The following is a 19,121-nucleotide window of genomic DNA, read 5'->3' on the forward strand; positions in this document are numbered from 1 at the left end:
AAACTCATGCCGGGTGCGTGTGCATGCATGCCCAAGATCCTGAGAGGAGAAAAGAGGAGAAGGGATTGTGGTGTGTCCATACCCCCTTGGGGGTGATTTCTCACTTTCTGTCTCTCACTGTGTTTCTGGTGAGCGCATGCGCTCTATAGATAAAATAAAATAAAATAAAATAAAATAAAAGCTCTGCTCTATAGCAAAAATAAAATAAAATAAAATAAAATAAAATAAAATAAAATAAAATAAAATAAAATAAAATAAAATAAAATAAAGAAAAGAAAAAGAAAAAGAAATCTCAGTATCCATTGGCTTCCTAAAAACTATTTTCCAAAACTCAGCCAACCAAAGATCAATCAATATGACTAGTGTCTCCAAGTCCTTTGAGCTTAATATTACTTTCCTTTTAAAATTCAAAAAGTATTGCTGGAATCCCAATCTAAACAGTTTAGAGGGAAGATAATGCTCTCCCAAGTATTTCTCAAGATCTGAAGGACGTGTTTTATAATTAGGTTGTCAGGAAAGTCATGACCATGTTTCTGCTTTTCTATGCAAAAATGTGTCATGATTTCCTGGCAACCCAATACATTTCTCTCTCTGAATTACTGCTCCTGATTCTCTACACATCTCCTGCTCTCTTTATACTATATCTATTTGCTATCTCAGACTTTTCTAATTTTTTTTATTTGAAAATGTTGTATGTAATTAATTTTTAATTTCCCAAGTGCATGCCAATGTAAGACTATTAACATAATATGGTGATTAACAACGTTTTTTATAGATATGCAAGTATCAAAAGAGAGCAACACAAAAAGGAATACCTGTGATCTAGGTAGCTTTCACTTCCTAAATTGCATTGTCCAATCCCAGAGCAGGATTGCTGACCCAGGCCCACTCTATGTGACTGGGAATCTTCCCATTGCAGATATTAGCCTAAAATGTATTTTGACTCCACAAATCCCAATCTTAGCCACTCTTTCACTTCTCATTTCAATCCAGGAAGTAAAAAGTAGCAGTTAACAGTTGTTCAATACCTAAAGGAACCTACTATTCCACATTATTTATTTAGTCATTGGTTCATTCGAAAGAATGAAGCAGTTAAGCAGTTTATATCTAAAGAAAATTTAAAGAATTTTAAAGTTTCTTTTCTTTTTTGGGGGGGAGGTTTTCACTATAGGATACGTGTGCTCGCCAGATAGACTGAGAGAGACAGAGGGATAGAAAGTGAGAAATCATCCCTCAGGGAGGATGGCCACGCCGCAATCCCTTCTTCTCTTGGGATCTTGGGCACGCACGCACATGCTTCGGGCGGGAGTTTTAAGCCATGGGATCCGGGATGCAAACCACAGTCGACTACGTGGGAGTCCAGCCACATAGCCAAAGTTTATTTATTTTCTAAGAAAGAGAGAGGCAGACAACCCAACAGGGTCTTCAGCCATGACTCCTTCTTCCAACTCTCCCCCTCCACCAGTTCTGCTCCAGCTAGTCTGCATGTTCCAGGAGACCTGGTAAGCGAACCCAGAGCCTTCCCACATAGCCTCTTACATGGTGTTGCAGCGCAGCTGAGTCAAAGCGGTTTATATTTTATTGTTTAATTTTGTCGTTCAAAAGTAGTATTTTATCTACTCCTGCCTTCTTGTGGTCTAGCTAATGGATTAGTTACTTTCTCCAAGTCATAATTACCACAGTTACTTTCTCCATACCTTCTCACCAAGAAGGTCTATTTCTATTTAGATCTTTAAATATAACATTCAAACACACATATGCACACACACATTTTGGATTTCTAATTAGATTTTTTGTCAGAGTTAATAGTAGAATTCTTTGTCAGAGTTCATGTTCAAAACACCTCTGCTTTTATAGTCTTCTGTGACTGCACGTAAGTTGTGTTTGTTTTGCTTTGTTTTGTTTTGTTTTTCTCTCCAAACCTATTTGAAAACTCTGCTTTGGCAATGTGATCCAAAGAAATTATTTCTTCCCTTTCTTAATAAATTATAAGAATAAAGGCTCTTTTTATCAAATAGAAAGAACTTAGGAAAATTTAAGGCATCAGGACTATTTTTATTTTCCTTATAAATGATGTGAAGGTGAATATATTATATTCTTGGTGTTAATAATTATAGAATACAGTTTTAAGTTTGTAGTTGTAGAAATGCTAGAAAGAGGATAAACATTTAACTAGAAAAAAGCAGAAATATTATCTTTATTAGCAGAATACAGACAGCATAAGAAGGCATTATAAACAAAAATCTCTTGAAAAGATGATAAAAATCAAGCACATCAGCTATAACAACTACCAGGCAAAAACTCATGCAGGATGGAAACTTCAATCCAAATCTGGGCTATGTTCATTTTACTATTATTTGCTAAGAGTGAAAAAAATTGGGGAAAATAAATCGTATCCATAAGTGAATGATGACCTAAACTACAGTATTACACCCACAGTATAAAATAAAATTCAGTTAAAAATTTGGTATATTTCATGTCCTATGCATTCAGACATGAAACATTTTTCAAAGTATTAAATTTAAAAATCAAATTACAAAATGACAAGGGCAAGTTTGTTCAAAACAAAGTTGTATATATCATAAATATTTTATCATATATAAAAAAATTCATAGGTAACATATAGGCAGAATTCTGAGATGACACATTCCATTTGGATGAGAGTGTAATCTGTACTGATGGGATTAGAACTAAGTGGGACTCAAGGGGGCTTTCACTAAATGAATACTGTTTTTATTCATTTACGGTGAGAATTTTTATATCATATTCAACATAATATAATTTTGAAATTCAAAAAATAGAAGCAACAATAACTATTATTACACATATTGGGAGACTTATTACTATGAAATGCTATTTCTTTTCCAAAAAAGTTACAAATTAGTACAATACCAATCAAAATAGTGACACTGTTTTGTTTGTTTGTTTTACATTTAGGTTGTTTCTATTGTTTCACTGTTAAAATGCCTGCAATTTGTTCTCTTTGACCCTTGATTCTGCAGAGAGGACTTGGTGGAGTATTTTTCAACATGGACTCTGAAGCATAACATCACCCTCATAGGAAATTATCCTTTGATGATCTAATTGCCATTTCCTGTGTGATTAAATGGAGGGTGTGATTTTCGGAAGATAAAAAGTACCTATTGTTAGAGGCAGAACACTGTTCTTGAGGGTGCCGGAGGCATCTTTACCTTTGTAGTACACATTCTATGCATTTCATCTGTAGATGGCTTGCAGTTTTGAATTCTATCTTTATTGTTCTAAAAAAAATCAGTATGTATATTCTCTCTTCCCACATCAATTTTTAATCACTTGCTTTATTAAGAGACAAAAGGATAGATTTTATCCCCCTGATTGTTTTCCTGGATATAAAGCAATAAAATATGCTTCTCTCGCTTAGAACGTCTAAGAAATATAGGCAAAAAATATTTGGATGGAAAAGAAACTTAGGGAACAAGAAATGGCTCTTTACTTGCTATTAAGGGAGGAGAATGACTGCTTGACTGAATATATGGAAAGAACCCATCATCCACAGAGTTATCACATCTGGGGAATGGACCATTGCATTAAGAACAGGCACGGACAGAGATGCAGAACAACTGGGTCTCATACATTGCTGGCAGAAATGTAAGATGGTACAGATACTCTGGAAAATAATTTTATGGTTTCTTAAAAAGGTATACCTTTACTATAAGACTCAGCAATCACGCTCTTGGGTATTTATCTTAGAGAAGAAGAAATACATGGTCACATAAAAACCTGCATTCAAATATTCAAAGAAACTTTCTATGTAATAGGCAAAAAGTGGAAACATGGCTAGCACTAAAAGTAATAAAATGCTTCACGATGCTGACACCATACAGGAAAATCCCATGTTTGTGACCTGAGGTCTCTCTGTTCACACCAGTCACATGCATATGCTGTCATCTTGCCTGGTGGAGACTGGGATAGGAGCGTGGTGTGAAGGTCCTGTTAGGGGTTCTTCTCTCTCTTTCTTTCTCTCTCTCTCTTTCTCTCTCCCTTTCTCACAGGAAAACATTTTTAAAATGAAAACAGCTTAAATAACTTTAATGGATGGATTGGTAAATAAATTATAATATGTCTACAAAAAAGAATACCATTCAGCAATAAAAAGGAACAAATTACTGATACACATAAAACTTTGCTGGATCTCAAGGTCATTATAGAATGAAAAATCTGATCTTTCACATCTTACATATAATAACTATAAATGTGATTGCTTAATTTTGAAAATGGTTTTGTTTTGTTTTATGTTTGTCTTTGAAGAAATAAGATATGGACTACTTTAGGGAAGAATATTAAATAAGTCTTCAAAGTCATAAATTAATTGGAAGAAAATGTCCTAGAAGTGAAAATAAATCTCTCAAGAGTCTACAACAAAAATTAAACAAAGACAAAGATGTATGTGATTATAAATAAATAGGTGATTAATTTCTCCATTTCATCAAACTATATCCACAGATAAGGAAAATGATCGTTTCCAATGCTTTCCCCAAACAGTAGGTCACAAAATGAACTAAAGTGACTGATTCTCACCTCAGCTATTATAATTCATGAGATAGTTGATATCAAGAACCTTTTTTTTTTCTTTTTTGTCTGATCATGGTTCCAACTTTCTACTTCAGTCTGAATGATCTTGCAAATACAGATTTCATCATTTCATTGCCTGGATATTTTTTTCTCTCTAGCCCTTGCTTACCTTTTTGCAGAACTATTTCTCATCGCTTAGAAAATTTTAATTTATTGGTTCATTTAGGAAGCTTCTCCTGCCACATTTTCCTCTCTGATAACTTTTCCCTTATCTATTCACACAATATCCCAATATTTCCTCAGTTGACACTGTGTATTATTACACTTTTCAGTTTACAAGTTTATTTCTTTCATTAAATTGTCGATTTCATAAAGATGAGGTACTGTATACTTTTCCAAGAGAGATTTTTACTATAGGGTGCTCATGCTGGTTGGAAAGACAGAGAGAGACAAAAAAAGTGAGAAATCAACCCCCTCCCAGGGGGAATGGCTGCATCACAATCCCTTCTATATTCTCTCCTTGGGATTTTGGGAATGTATGCACACGTGCCTTATTCTCTCCTTGGGATTTTGGGAATGTATGCACACGTGCCTAGCATGAGTTTTAAGCTATAGGGTCCAGGACTCAAACTATGGTTGACTACATGGGAGCCCAGGGACTTAACCATTAGACCATCTGCTGGTCCTGAGGTAATTTACATTTTTGTTCAGTACTGAATTCCTAGGATTTTGCATGAATCTGATTTATTATAGGCATTTAATAATTACTTGTTAAATAAGTAGAAAACTTATTTAAACACTCTTTTCTCTGGTTTATTAGCTGAGAAATACAATTTTGAAGTAATTAGAAGATGCAAAACTTAACTAGACTAAAAGAAGAAAATATTTATATGTTAATTTTCCATCTTGTCAAGTATTTTCTATTTGTTCTCTCTTCTTTTTTCCTTCTTACTTGCTTTTTTATATTAATTTTTTTATGATTCCATTTTATCTACTTTGTTGATTTACTAAATGCAACACATTGCTTCATTTGCTTTTGGGTTTATAAGAATTCAGAAGAAGGTGAGATATTAGCTGAGCCTTTTGGGATAGGTAAGATTTTGATGAGTAAAGAAGAGACAGGCATGTTTAGTGGAAAGTAATGTGAAAACAAAATAAAACTTTTTTTCTCTATGAAAGAGATATAGAGAACAAGAACGAAAGAAAGAAAAAGGAAGAAATCTCAATAGGTAATTTTGACAGTGTGTCACTGGGCTGCAGTCCTCTTGCTCCAGCCTCTCGATTAGCTAGGTGTTATGGTTTGCATGATGGTTTGTTCCCAAAGCTCATGTTTTGGAACTAGATGTTGGGAGGTGGTGAGGTCTCATGGCTGGTGAGTGGATCATGGCTCTTGCATCATGGAGGCAATGCTGTCATGAATAGATTAATAATGTCTCTGAAGACCAAGTAAGTTTTGTTTTTTGTGAGAAAGGGTTAGTTCTTGCAAAAGCTGATTGGAGCAGACGAGAAAGTGCTGCTTGCCGCTTTCTATTCCATTGGCCATGTTGTAGTCTAGCCTGCTGCCAGACTCCAGCCTTCCTGCTTTCCAGCCATCAGGATTGTGAGTTAATAAACCCTTATTTCTTTAGAATTTACCCAGTCTCTGGTATTTCTATTAACAACACTAAAACAAAGTTATTAGGATTACAGGCACTCAGCTGTGCCTGGCATATTCAGGGTGGCCCCGATCCAAATTGCAGCCTCCAGCTTCCCAAGTGGTGATACAATCTGTGCACCACTGTGTCTGGGCTCAGAGCACTTTTGGGCGTAGAACAATGTGACTAGATACGTTAGAATGTCTTTATGAGAGTGATGAGAAATTCAGCTAGAAAAGAAGGTGAACATTGGATTAGAGAGTATGTTTTAAAATAGGCTAAGGAATATACTTTAATACATATCCAGTGAAGAATCTGAAAAATAAAATTATTGAAATGTAACTTTTTGAAATTTAATTTGACAGCTATTGCATATTGGACTAGAGGAGAAAAAGAATAGAGGCAGAAAAAAAAAAACCTTAGAATTTGAGACTTGGTAAAGATTGCAAAGATTACATAGTTTAAGTTTCATTTAGGGATAAAGAAACAGAATTCAAGAAAAATCATAGAGCTTGTGAAATGTATTTTCAGAAGAACCCAGGTCTCCTTTCTGATCTAGTGCTCTATCTACAGCTCCGTTCTATTGCCAACAGGCCACAGTGCTGGTCCAGCAGGTGGCAGACAAGACAAAATGGTTAAGGCGTTGTACTGCCACATGGCCGACCATAGTTAGAGCTCCCCACCTTGAGGCTTGCTTTCTCATTTCCCCTCTCTCTCTATGTCTCTCTCTGGTGAGTGTGCATGCCCTGTAGAGAACTTAAAAATAATAATGACAAATAAAATTAAGTACATCTTTTTTTAAAAAAAGGGCACAGTGTCAAGCTAGACATAAGATGGTAAGACTCTGCAAGAAGGTAATAACCATAGAGTGGAAGAAAAAACACCTAAGTGAGAGAGGAAAACATAACAGCATTTTTGGAAGACGAATTATGTATATAAGTTAATCACAGAAGGCCTCCCTTAGATAACAAACTTGAACAGAATTTCAATGTTAATGAGGAGGAGTCATGTGAAATCTGGAGGGAGAAAGGTCCAAGCCAGACATTCATCAGGTCCAAATTCCTGATTCACAAATGAGCAAAAGGCCTGTAATATTGTCTAGTGGATAAGGAAGGGTAAAGGGATGCAAGATGAGGTCCTTAGTCAGAGATCAGCTCACGGAGGGTTTTGTGGGACCATGTTGGCCATATTAAAGAGTTTGGAGTTAAATGTAATGGGAAGACACTGGGAAGTTTTGACCAGGGTTATGGATGAAAGATGAACTTTGAAGAAAAATCATTTTAATTGTCTGTGGAGCATCCATTATGTGGAGACCAAGACTGGAAGGAAAAACCATTAGTCTATACTATACTGCAACAATCCAGACAAAGAATAATCAAGCTTATACTAATGTAATAGTGGCAGAGCTGACAAGAAACGCTTCTAGATACATCCTGTAATTAGCACAACTGAATGACTAGTGTGCCATTTACCATTCACTGAAATAAGTATGGTATGGATGGTGAGGAAGAAACAGTTCTATATATATATATATATATAATTTTTTTAATTTGCTAGAGGATATGTACATGCACCAGAGAGAGAAGAGAGAAAGAGAGGAACAGAGAGAGAGAGAGAGAGAGGGAGAGAGACAGAGAAAGAGATACCTGTCATAATTTTCAAGCAGTTTTTTTAATTCAATCATTTGGCCATGTAGGATCCAACTACCTTAACTACCACACCACAAGCTGGCCCAGTCATGGTAGTTTTGAGAGGACAATTTTTTTTTTTAGAAAACTTATTTATTTCTTCCATGAGTGAAAGAGATAGAAAGACAGCACTTCTAATGGGATTTCAACACTGCAATCCACCCTCGTCCTTAAACCTGCCCTGGATCACAGTCACATGCATGCCTGGTGTATTCAGGGATGTCTCTGGCCTTGAACCAAGGAAACTTCCCTTGTGAGATTGCCTGATAAAATATTGCATTTTACCATTGTGCCACTATCTGGGAATAGAGATTTGGTAAGACAATTCTTAATCTGTAACATTGGAGACTACATGTGTATAGGAATCTGATTTTTTTTTTTTTTTTTTTTTTTTTTTTAGGATTTAGGAAGGTTATATGATTCATATAACATCCCTAACCTGGTCCAGAATAATATTTTTTAATCTCTTCATCAAGCACATTAGAAATCTCTCCAGCATAAATATTCATCCTTAAATGGGATAAATTAAAGGAAAAATAGCTTGAATAAGTTCAAGTTGCTCTCTACCTGAAAGGACTTCAGAGAAAAGATTTTTGGATTTCAGAATTGCAGATAAGGGTATAGAATCATATTTAATCTGCAAGGATACTATTAGAGAGAGCAGGTAAGTAACGTGTGTGATGTGTTTCCCAACGTTTAAAAATTATGATACACTAAAGGAAAAATGCTGTTTTATTAGTCCCTTCATCTCTTTGGGTGGAAACTGATTGATATCTATACACGCTATAGTCGTACACTTGTCTAAAAACCTAGATAAAGACAAATGGTAAGATTCCCAACTAAATCACTAGAAGACTGTTGGTACCATTTTCTGAAATAAAGGAGCCTGGAGACAAGAATTATCTAACTGTGAAACTATGGTGCCTTTTGTTTAGATCCCTGTAGGAGTTAACAATTTTATTTTATTTTTTCGTTGAAGGGCCGGATAATAAATATTTTAGACTTTGCAGGACATACAGTCTCTGTAGCAACTACTCAACTCTGCCACAATAGTGCAAAAGGATCCATTGACAGTAGCTCAAGAAATGAGCATGGCTGTGATCCAATAAAATGTCATGAACACCAATTTGAATATATAATTTTCATGTCACAAAATATTATTTTGATTTTTTTCAACCATTAAAGTGTACCACACAAAAACAAGTAGTGGGTCTGGTATAGCTGGTAGGTTTGCTAATTCCTAGACTGGAGTGTCAAATTGATCCCTTCATACAAAGAACATTCATACTCCAAGGCCTGGAGATAGAGTCTGATCAGAGGTAGGAAGACTATGAAAACATGGATCTAAAAGGGAGAGAGGACAGAAAGGAAGATAGTGAAGGGGAAAGATTTGCAATTACATATTGTTTTCTCCATAAAGTAGACAGAATGTTAAAATGAGGTGTCTATGGCACCATATCTTTCTATCACTTTTCAGACGTCAAGCTCTGCTCTAAGAAAAAACTATCTTATATACTCCAGATATCTGCCAGTCTACCCTATATGCTCTGAGGACCAACTATAATAGTTTGCTTCATCTTTCCTTCCTTCCTGCAAACAATAGCTACAAAATCAACTAGCAATAGTTTGTGTGTGTGTATGTTTATGTGCAGGAATCTAAATTCTCAAAGTCTGAAAGGATCTTTTTCTTTCCCAGAGGATCTAGGTAGTCAACAGCATGATATCACGTGGGGGCTTTGTTGTTGTTGTTTGTTTTTGTGAGCGATCAAAGTAAAATTTTCTTTTAACATTAATTTAAATGTTTCTCATTATATAATCCCTTAATTTCCATATAGTCTTTTATTCCCTGCTATTTTTCTTGTGTGTGTTTCTCACCCTAAAGGAAAGCCAAAAGAAAGCCAAAGGAGGAAAAAAAAAATTACTTGAAGAAAAAAGATTTGAAGTGTTGTATCTAGTAGGTGGTAGAGATTAGAATGAATAGATCACAATGAACAAATCTTCTCTTCTTATCCCCCACCCCCTGCCACATCTCACAGTAAATCTAGCACATTAATATAAAGATGGAATGACCTTTAGGTTTAATGGGACAACGTATTTAGGTTTGTGAAATAAACAGGTATGCTTATGGGTCTAGATAGTTTTTAAAACTATTACAGTTTTAAGAAATACTGTAAAATTATTTAAAATTTGTGTGTGCTATGTGATATTTCTGGTTTCCTTTCACACTTTAAAACTCTCATTGAGAATAAAACAGTTTTCTACACTAAACTGTAACATGATTTGGCATTTATATATCCTGTAGGAGAGAGTGAGATACTACCTTCTTTAAATTGTGATTTCCAAGAGGATTTCTGGATTTAGTAAAACCTCAGAAACCAAAAATAAATAAATAAATAAATAAAGATATTGAAATGCCTTTGCCAAGGTTGAGATACATTTCTATTTTTATTCAACACCATATGAAGGTACAATTTCTAATTCAAGGACTTCTCTCTTCTGTGTTTCATCACTCTGACATTTTCCACAGGCATGTTTTTCTTAGTTTACTAAGTGTATTTTTGCTAATTTTCCTTAATATGATGAGAGTAAAAAATTGCTATCTATTAAAAAATTTAAGTTAAGGTTAACTTTGGTGATCTTGCACATTGTCGAAGGTACATGTACTATTTTCAAAGATCTTTGTACTCTTGGCTTGAAAAAAATAAGTAATCTAAATAAAATTTCAAGGAGGAAAATTCAGAAAACATTTGTTACATCATAGATTGAAGTAGAACTCCTCCACATGCAGTATTAAATAGAACTTTCCAACATGCCAAGTGATTTCCATTGTCCTGCCCTCCATATGTAGCTGAATAAAGAACAGTTTGGTCAAAGGTTCAATTTTATCATCTGTAACATACTGAAGGATTTTTAAAATATTTTTTTCTAAGGGCTCAATTTATTTAATTATTTTGTGTTATTTTGTACATGCTAATTCAACTCTCAGTTAAAGTGATTCATCCCTCCATGAATTCAAGCATGAGGTCAAATTATGTCTTTTCATGATTATTTTGTTTTTATAGGTTATTTCATTCAAAGATCACTTACTTGGCTTCAAACATAAAACATAGTTGCAGGTACACAATTACTGTGAAAACAAGCTTTCAAAAATATTTGATTGCACAAGTTCATGAGAAAGCAAATAGGTGTTCTGTTTCATTTATATTGGTTTGTGTTTGCTTTTTATTTTCCCAAATTATGCCAAAAATATTTTCTGATGACATTTCAATTAGTGTCATTTCTGATACTTAAGGCATCTTGATAATATCTGTGGTCCACCAATCTTACTTTGCCCTATTTTTTTTCCATGAAACTTAAGTAAGAGGAATTCTTACATTGCGTGTAACATATACTCTACCCTGTGAAAGACTCATTGAAGGATGGTGCTTAAGCTAACTGCTTTGAAAGTTTAGAAGAAAGTAATTAGAAACTGATATGAGCAAAACTAACAATATCTGGCTAATAAATTAGGATTAAAATAACCAGATAGATCTATGTTCATTTGCAGAACATAATCTCCTAACATTTGCAAAAGCATCCAAGCTCTGTTCTTGGATTTAGTGGCATGTCTGCATTTTACAACTTATTTCGAATGGCGTGCTGGTTATATCCTTTTCCCCATATGATTAAATTAAAAAACAAAATACAGTCTTGATAACAACCCTATTATGCCTACATATCCCATAATGCTGAAAGGAGACATAGAAGTAAAAGTTACAAGGAGTGTTTTCTCTGTCGCACCATGAAATCTGTCCTACTTGCAAATGAAAAGGCTCCTGTAGAACCCTTTCTTGCCATCAAGAATCCAAATTAGCAACAGCTTGCAATGATAATCAGTTCATTTCAGTGTACTCAAAATGGGCTCATTATTATTAATTTTTGCCAACTCCCAAGCAATTCATGAACCATTTTTAGATTTTCAAAAAGCAGTTCATGAATCAGACAAAAAAAAAATTTAAAAGGAACCCATCCCACAATGAGATGATGACTCAGAGTCCTTTGCTGTAGCTGTGTCAACTGCCGAGCATCTGAAATCTGATGAGGATGGGGTTGATGGAGAAAAGGCCATGATGAGCATGAAACAATGTGTTGAATTTACATGTTAAAACTTCTTGTTGGTTTTGGCAATTTTGCTGAGGATTATTGAGAAATCCATAACATCTGGATGGGGGGAGAAGCTCCACTAAAATGATGAAGTTTATATTGGTCGACAAGACTATAAATGGAAAAGAAAGTAGTTTCTTAACACAGCTGTTTCCAATTTTGTTAACATTTTAGGCCAAATTCACTTGAAAAAAAAAGTATGTTTGAGACATACTCTACAAGTCTGACTTAATGTACACATACTGAAGACATTCTTGACTCTAACATTTTGGAAGAGTGGACAAACGAGCCATTGGCCCTACGTCTAGGACCTAACCTGTCTTTGAAACGTGTGTTAGTGGAAGGCATTTAACCAAGAAATCTAGATTTTGAGGTGAAGTAATCCCTTTACGTTAAAGTGTTTTTAAGTGAAATAAAACCATCACGCTCCTGGCACTATCATGTGTTACAGTACATGGCAGTTCTTTTGTGTCTCAGAAAACAATTTAACTTAATGGATACATCACTGAGTGAGTCTTAAAAGAACTAGACTTCTTTCCTCTGACTGTATAAGTTGTTACTCATCATCTCTTCTTCCTTATTTTCTTCTTCTGTAAAATGTTAAATGATGTTACTCATCCTCTATTCTTTCTTTGTTTTCTTCTTCTGTAAGATGGTAATTATGCAAGAAGACAAAGAAAATACATGCACACATATTTCTCATGCTTTTTGAATAAATCAAATATATTAATGTACATGGATGATATACACATAAACATGCGCATGTACACACATGCGGACAGACACGCTCATTTAAATCAATGTCACTTTGGCTTACAAGTTCTCATTTTCCAGTGATTCCTTTCTGATGTCTCCTTTTCTTAATATTTTACAAGGTTAACAGGCAAACAGTTGCAAATTCCTTACTCCTTTTTTTCCTTGCCTCCTCTGGAAAGGCCTCCTTTCTTTTTCCCTTTGGCTTTCCTTGAACTGCAGTGTCAATCACCTTTCTGATCTCTCGCACAAAGAATAAAAGTGACATAAGAATCTCGAAAATAAACAGGCTCCACTTCTGTTCCCCTTTTATGGACCTTTGAAGTCATTATGCAGCTGAGTGAAATGGGAACAGCATCTTTGTAAAATGTTCTGTTAGCTTGTTGATGCTTTCTGGCTAGAGATGAGTCTTAAATATTGATGACAATCACAATTTACTTCCTATGCTTTTATTTTCAGAATTCAAGATTTGGTAAAGGCATGAACATACCAGTATCAAATAGATTTGTTAATTCTCCTTGACATAAGTAAAGTCTGGGATGGCAAGATGTTTTAAAGATCATCAACAATATGATCAATACAGATTGCCAAAATCAATTCTGGAGTCTGACTCTGCCTGCTGTGAGCGGTTGTCACAATGTTCTTTGAGAAAATTGGCAAGAAATGATAAGGATTCTGTCAACAGACACCCATCAATAGAAAATAATCCCCCTGCAGACATATCACACTACTGTTGCCTTTTCTTTGCAAACATCTCATAAATAAGAAAATCCTGGTTGAACTTTGTGATTAACAGAGTTAATAAGATTTTACTTGGGATCTTTATTTGTTTTGAATAGATCAAAACATGAAATGGAATACTTTCCTCAATGTATAAGGTATTTCAGAACTCAGAAGCAGTACCTACTGTACGGAAGTTCTTCAAAGCCTTTAGAGGAAAGTTTCAGTCAGTGATACCCCTTCTGTAAGTACAAAATTTGACACTTGGGTAGCTTGTTGATGAATTTTGAAGGTTAGTTTTCTTTTCACTTTTTTAAAGGTTTTTGCCACAGAGTATGTGTACTCACCGGAAAGGAGAGAAACAGAGAATGTCAGTGAGAGGGAAAGTGGGAAATCTCCTCCCCTCCAGGGGAGGATGGCCAAACCACACACAATCCCTTCTTCTCCACTCTCCTCCTGAGATTTCGGGCATGCACGTACACATTCGGCATAATTTTCAAGACATCAAGTCAGGACTCACAATAGAGTCGGCCATGTGGGAGTCTAGCACCTTAACCACTATGCCACCTGCTGGCCCTGAGGGTCAGTCTTATTTTTATTTCACAAGTTTACTGTTTCTAAGAAGTTGGGTATTTGGTTGACTATATTGGCTTTATAATTTTCCTTACTTTTTCACCTAGAACCCAAGAATGCTAGGAACTCATGGATTTTCATGGATGATCTTCAGGATATCTATGAATTCCCTAAAGTTGAATAAAAATATTTCTTTGCATGTACTTATATATATCATTGATAGAGACAGTAACCCTAATTATTGTCTGATTTACTAAGGAGTAGTAAGTCTTTTCTTTTCTTTTCCTTTTTTTTTTTTTTTTTAAGGTTTTTGCCTTAAGACATGTTGACTCACCAGAGAGAGACAGAGGGAAAGTGAGAAATCATCCCCCAGGAAAGATGGCCATTTCACAATCCCTTATTCTCCAGCCTCCTCTCAGGAATCTTGGCACACATTCACATGTGCCCCGCATGATCTTCAAGCTGTTTAGAACAGGACTAGAACTGTGGTCTGCCATGTGGGAGTCCAGCACTCCAACCACTGCACCACCTACTGGCCTCTGAAAGTTCTTTTAAAAGGAATGCTGAAAAAAAGAAGGAAAAATGTGACCTACAACAAAATTAATTGCTTAAAATTGCTTAACCGTACTTAGGCATGAGTTTAAAAAGTCTACCAAATGCCTTTGATGTGCCATCAGAGAACCATAATTTAAAAAATAGTAAAAGTTCCATCCTTAAAGATCTTACACTCAAATGACAGGAAAACAACAACGACAAAGTATGTCAAGTTTTAGCTGATATAGACCTAGCTCCTTACCCTCTAATATTTTATTTTAGCAAATATTTTCCAATGTCCTCTAACATTTCTATTACAACAAGATCTATGTTTTTTCTTTCTTTCTTTCCTTTTTTTTTTTAAAGCATCATCCCTTATTCCAGTCACAATGGACATTAGAGTCAAACTATTCTTTGTAATAATGTAACGTAAATAGCATTTGTTTAGCAGTATCCCTGGTCTTTACCTACTAAATAGCAGTAGTGCTTCCCATCCCAAGTTGTGACAACCAAATATATCTCCAGAAATTGACAAATGTCCCCTGGAGCAAGGTTATGTCAATTGAGAACCACTATGATGTACACATCTCTGAAGAGTTCAAGCCAGTGTCAAGGCGTGGGGTGATGAATGCACATTTTCCACTGTATGAAGAAGAACTTCACATTCTCTTAGAATTCAGTCTCAAGAACCAAATTTGGAATTCATTAGTCTGCAAAGTTTCTACTAAAAAACAGTACCTTTCCATGAAGGAAGTTTTCCCTCTTCTTCTTCCTTAACTTGTTTGTTCACTTATCTTTTGCTTTGCTTTACTTTCACAACTAAGATAATAGAAATGACCAATGTCATAAACCTTCTCTTAAGCAAAATTGTGTTTTTAATAATGAAATCCATCTGTTGAAACTAATATTGGAGATACTTATGTTTAGGAAGAATTTATAAGGAGTATCTAGACATATAAGAATAATAGCTAAATGAGGAAAACTTAAAAAAATATAGAAATATACTCAGTTGTTGATACTGCTTTTTCATTGAGGATCAAAAATTTCTAGTTATTTTAGCCCCTTTAGATTCTCCATTACTCTCATGCCTGTAATGGAAACATTTCAACTCCAGTTCTATTTTAAAAAGGGGGGAGAGATTAAAATGAACAGAGGAAAATGAGAAGAACAAAATTAATTAGAAAAGATACAGGCAAAGAATAGGAAGAAGGAGGCAAACAGAACAGAAGAAAAAATAGATCCAAAAGGAAAATAAAGTCACCAAGAAGACTCATGGAACACATAATCTGTGTTCATTCTGATGTTTTTATCTTGGGGTTGCATTCTCTGTTGAACACAATTTCCATCATTTACTGTATTTTCTCCATCAGCTCTGCTATGCTCCTAATTTCTGAATGCACTGTAGAGTTCTCATGCAATGTGTATAACCACTATCCCATTCATGCTCACAGCAATATTATGCTGAAGTAGATCTTCCCATTTGCAATTGTACAACAGGGAGAATAAACAAGTAACTGTCCAGGTTTCTTGATGTTGTCTCATACTTCTGGTCATTCCATGCAGAACCCAAGCTGTATGGAAGGTGATGGCATATAAAATCCAAGCTGGAAACGTGCTCTAATACATCTTTTCTATTTCAGTTATTTAATCCTCTATAGAATCTAATTTAAGGCATCCAAGACCTCTGGACTTGGATTCAGAGTTGAATACTACTTAATCATTAATTTCCATTTGTGAAAATCTTCACTAAAAATCATGAGAAAAAAAGTCCTATGAATAAAGATAATCAAAGAAATTAATCAAAGAAATATTATTTATAATGGAACAAAATTAGGAAAAAAATATACACTTGCAGCTCTAAGGGATTGGACAAGAAAACAGTGGTAAGCACACATAGTGCAGCCAGAGAGATATTTATGAAGGCATAAAAACTAAGCAATATAGGGACCAGCAGTTAGCGTAATGATTATGTCACTGGACTCCCATGTAGTTGACCGCGGTTCGAGTCCTGGATCCGGCGGCTTAAACTCACACCAGGCGCGTGTGCGTGCGTGCCCAAGATCCCGAGAGGAGAATGGAGGAGAAAGGATTGCGGCGTGGCCATCCCCCCTGGGGGGTGATTTCTCACTTTCTGTCTTTCTGTCTCTCTCTATCTGTCTGGCGAGCACACACGCCCTATAGCAAAAACCTCTCCAAAAAAAAAAAAAAAGAAAAAAAAAAAGCAATATAATTCAATTGAATAAAGCAAGATAGCTTATAACACAGTATAATAAAATGTATATAAATCTAAGCATTGTTTAAAATAAGATTAAAATGGTGGTGGCCTAAACTTCAGCTTAGGTTAGGGTACAATTGGCACACTTTCTTCTTTCAAGTTTTCTTTTCATTTCTTTTTTCGAGAGGTTTTTGCTAGAGGATACAGGCGCTCTCCAGAGAGACAGAAAGCAAGAAATCACTTCCCCAGGGGGATGGCCATGCTGAAATCCCTTTAATCTCCTCTTGGGATTTTGGGCATGCACACACATGTGCCTGGTGTGAGTTTTTAAGTCATCAGGTTCAGGATTCAAACCACTGTTGACTACATGGGAGTCCAGTGGTGTAAACATTAAGCTATCCAATGGTGGTCCCTTCTTTCAAGTTTTCTATATTATCAAGGCTTTGCAAGCCAAAGTAAATCAAAGTAAGGTGTTGCATACTTCAAAACAGCTTGAAGAAAGGTTTTTGAATGTACTCACCACAAAGAAAGGTAAATGTTTGCGATAATGGATATGTTGACTACTACCCTGATTCGACCATTAAGAGTACAGAAACAGGGAAACAGCAGTTAGCGTAATGGGTATGTTGCTGGACTCCCACATAGTCGACCGCAGTTCACGTCCCAGACCCGGTGGCTTAAAACTCACGCCGGGCGCGTGTGCGTGCGTGCCCAAGATCCCCAGAGGAGAATGGAGGAGAAGGGATTGCAGCATGACCATTCCCCCGGGGGGTTCTGGCTGTCTGTCTCCATGTCTCTGACTGTCTGGCGAGCACACGTGCCCTATAGTGAAAATCTCTCCAAAAAAAAAAAAGGAGTACAGAAACATCAAATAGCCTACAAATATATACAATTTTGATGTGTCAATTAAATTTTAAAACTTTCAAATCTAAAAAAGTAAGACTAACTAATGGGTCAGTGAAGAAAGTTAACTAATGGGTCAGTGAAGAAAGTTAATTTTTAGAGTTTAGAATATCAACTGTAGGAAAAAAAAAAAAAACCCAACAGCCTAATACAAGTTCTTAAAATAAGCTAGGTGAAGGAATGAGAATAAAAGCTATATAGAATCAAAAATTTGCTCAAGGCGAGGGCATTTAGAGGCATGGTGGTTAAGGTGGTTGGATTCCACATGACTGACTAGTGGTCTGAGTCCTAGACCTGGCAGCTTGAAAAATACACTGGGCATCCCGAAAAGAGGGTGAGATGTGAGATGGAGAAGGGATGGCAGTGTGGCCATTTCTCCTTGGATGGTATTTTCTCTCTCTTTCTGTCCCCATCCATCCCAACCACGAGAGCATGTACCCTCTGGCAAATTTCAAAAAAATGTAAAAGTTCAAATATTTTAAATGAGGTTAATAGATTCTGAGAAGGATAATAGTTCAACTGAGAATAGGGATAAAAATAAGTGTCTTTCAGAGTAAAAAAAATGTATATTTTACTTCAATATGTTTTGTTTTATTCAAATCTATTGTATTACTAGATACTGAGTATCTTATTCTTTAAGTGAACAGAGAAGAGGATAAAGTAAAAGAGATCATTAAAATGTGTCATTTTTCTTTTTCTCCCTCACTCGGTTTGGTTCTTGCTATTGACTTCACCTCTGGAGAGATCCACATCGCAAGGATGACATTAAAATTTTATTAGTGGATGTTAAATAAATTAATATTTATGAAGTTCCTAAAAATAATATGACACAAAATAAGCACTATTAATCATATGTTATGTGAATACTTTGAGTCGCTTGACATATTACATAACAGTTCTATAACGAACAACCCAGTGATCCCCCAACAAAACTTGTAAACTTTGCACTTTTCTAATGTTTATGATCAACCACAAAAAAATTTAAAAGGTGCAAAGCAAGTAAACTTTTGAACAGGAAAAAAAGGAAAATGGGTATATTTCAATTTGAATTTTAAAAATGAACAGGCATATCTTAAAACTATGATCAATTACCAGTTTAATAATTACAAAGAATATGCGTAGCTATTTGTTTTCTGTTCAGTAAAAATATATATAGTTACCATGGCAACTATAAAATCTCATAGCATGTGTGCTACCTCTACAACCACTTTCTAAATAAAGACAGGAGTAATGTATCACCTGCGTTTTTTGAAATGCCTTAAAATACAAACATTGCTGGCATACATAGTTACCATTTTGGACTCCCTAAGGTGTCTGACATTATAAACCTTAAATTGTATCAGTTTTTGCATTTTAGATATATTCTGAATACATAACCATGTCTATCAAATCTGATTATTAGAAAAT

Source organism: Tupaia chinensis, unplaced genomic scaffold (assembly GCF_000334495.1).
Source record: "Tupaia chinensis unplaced genomic scaffold, TupChi_1.0 Scaffold000690_1, whole genome shotgun sequence".
Taxonomy (NCBI): domain Eukaryota; kingdom Metazoa; phylum Chordata; class Mammalia; order Scandentia; family Tupaiidae; genus Tupaia; species Tupaia belangeri.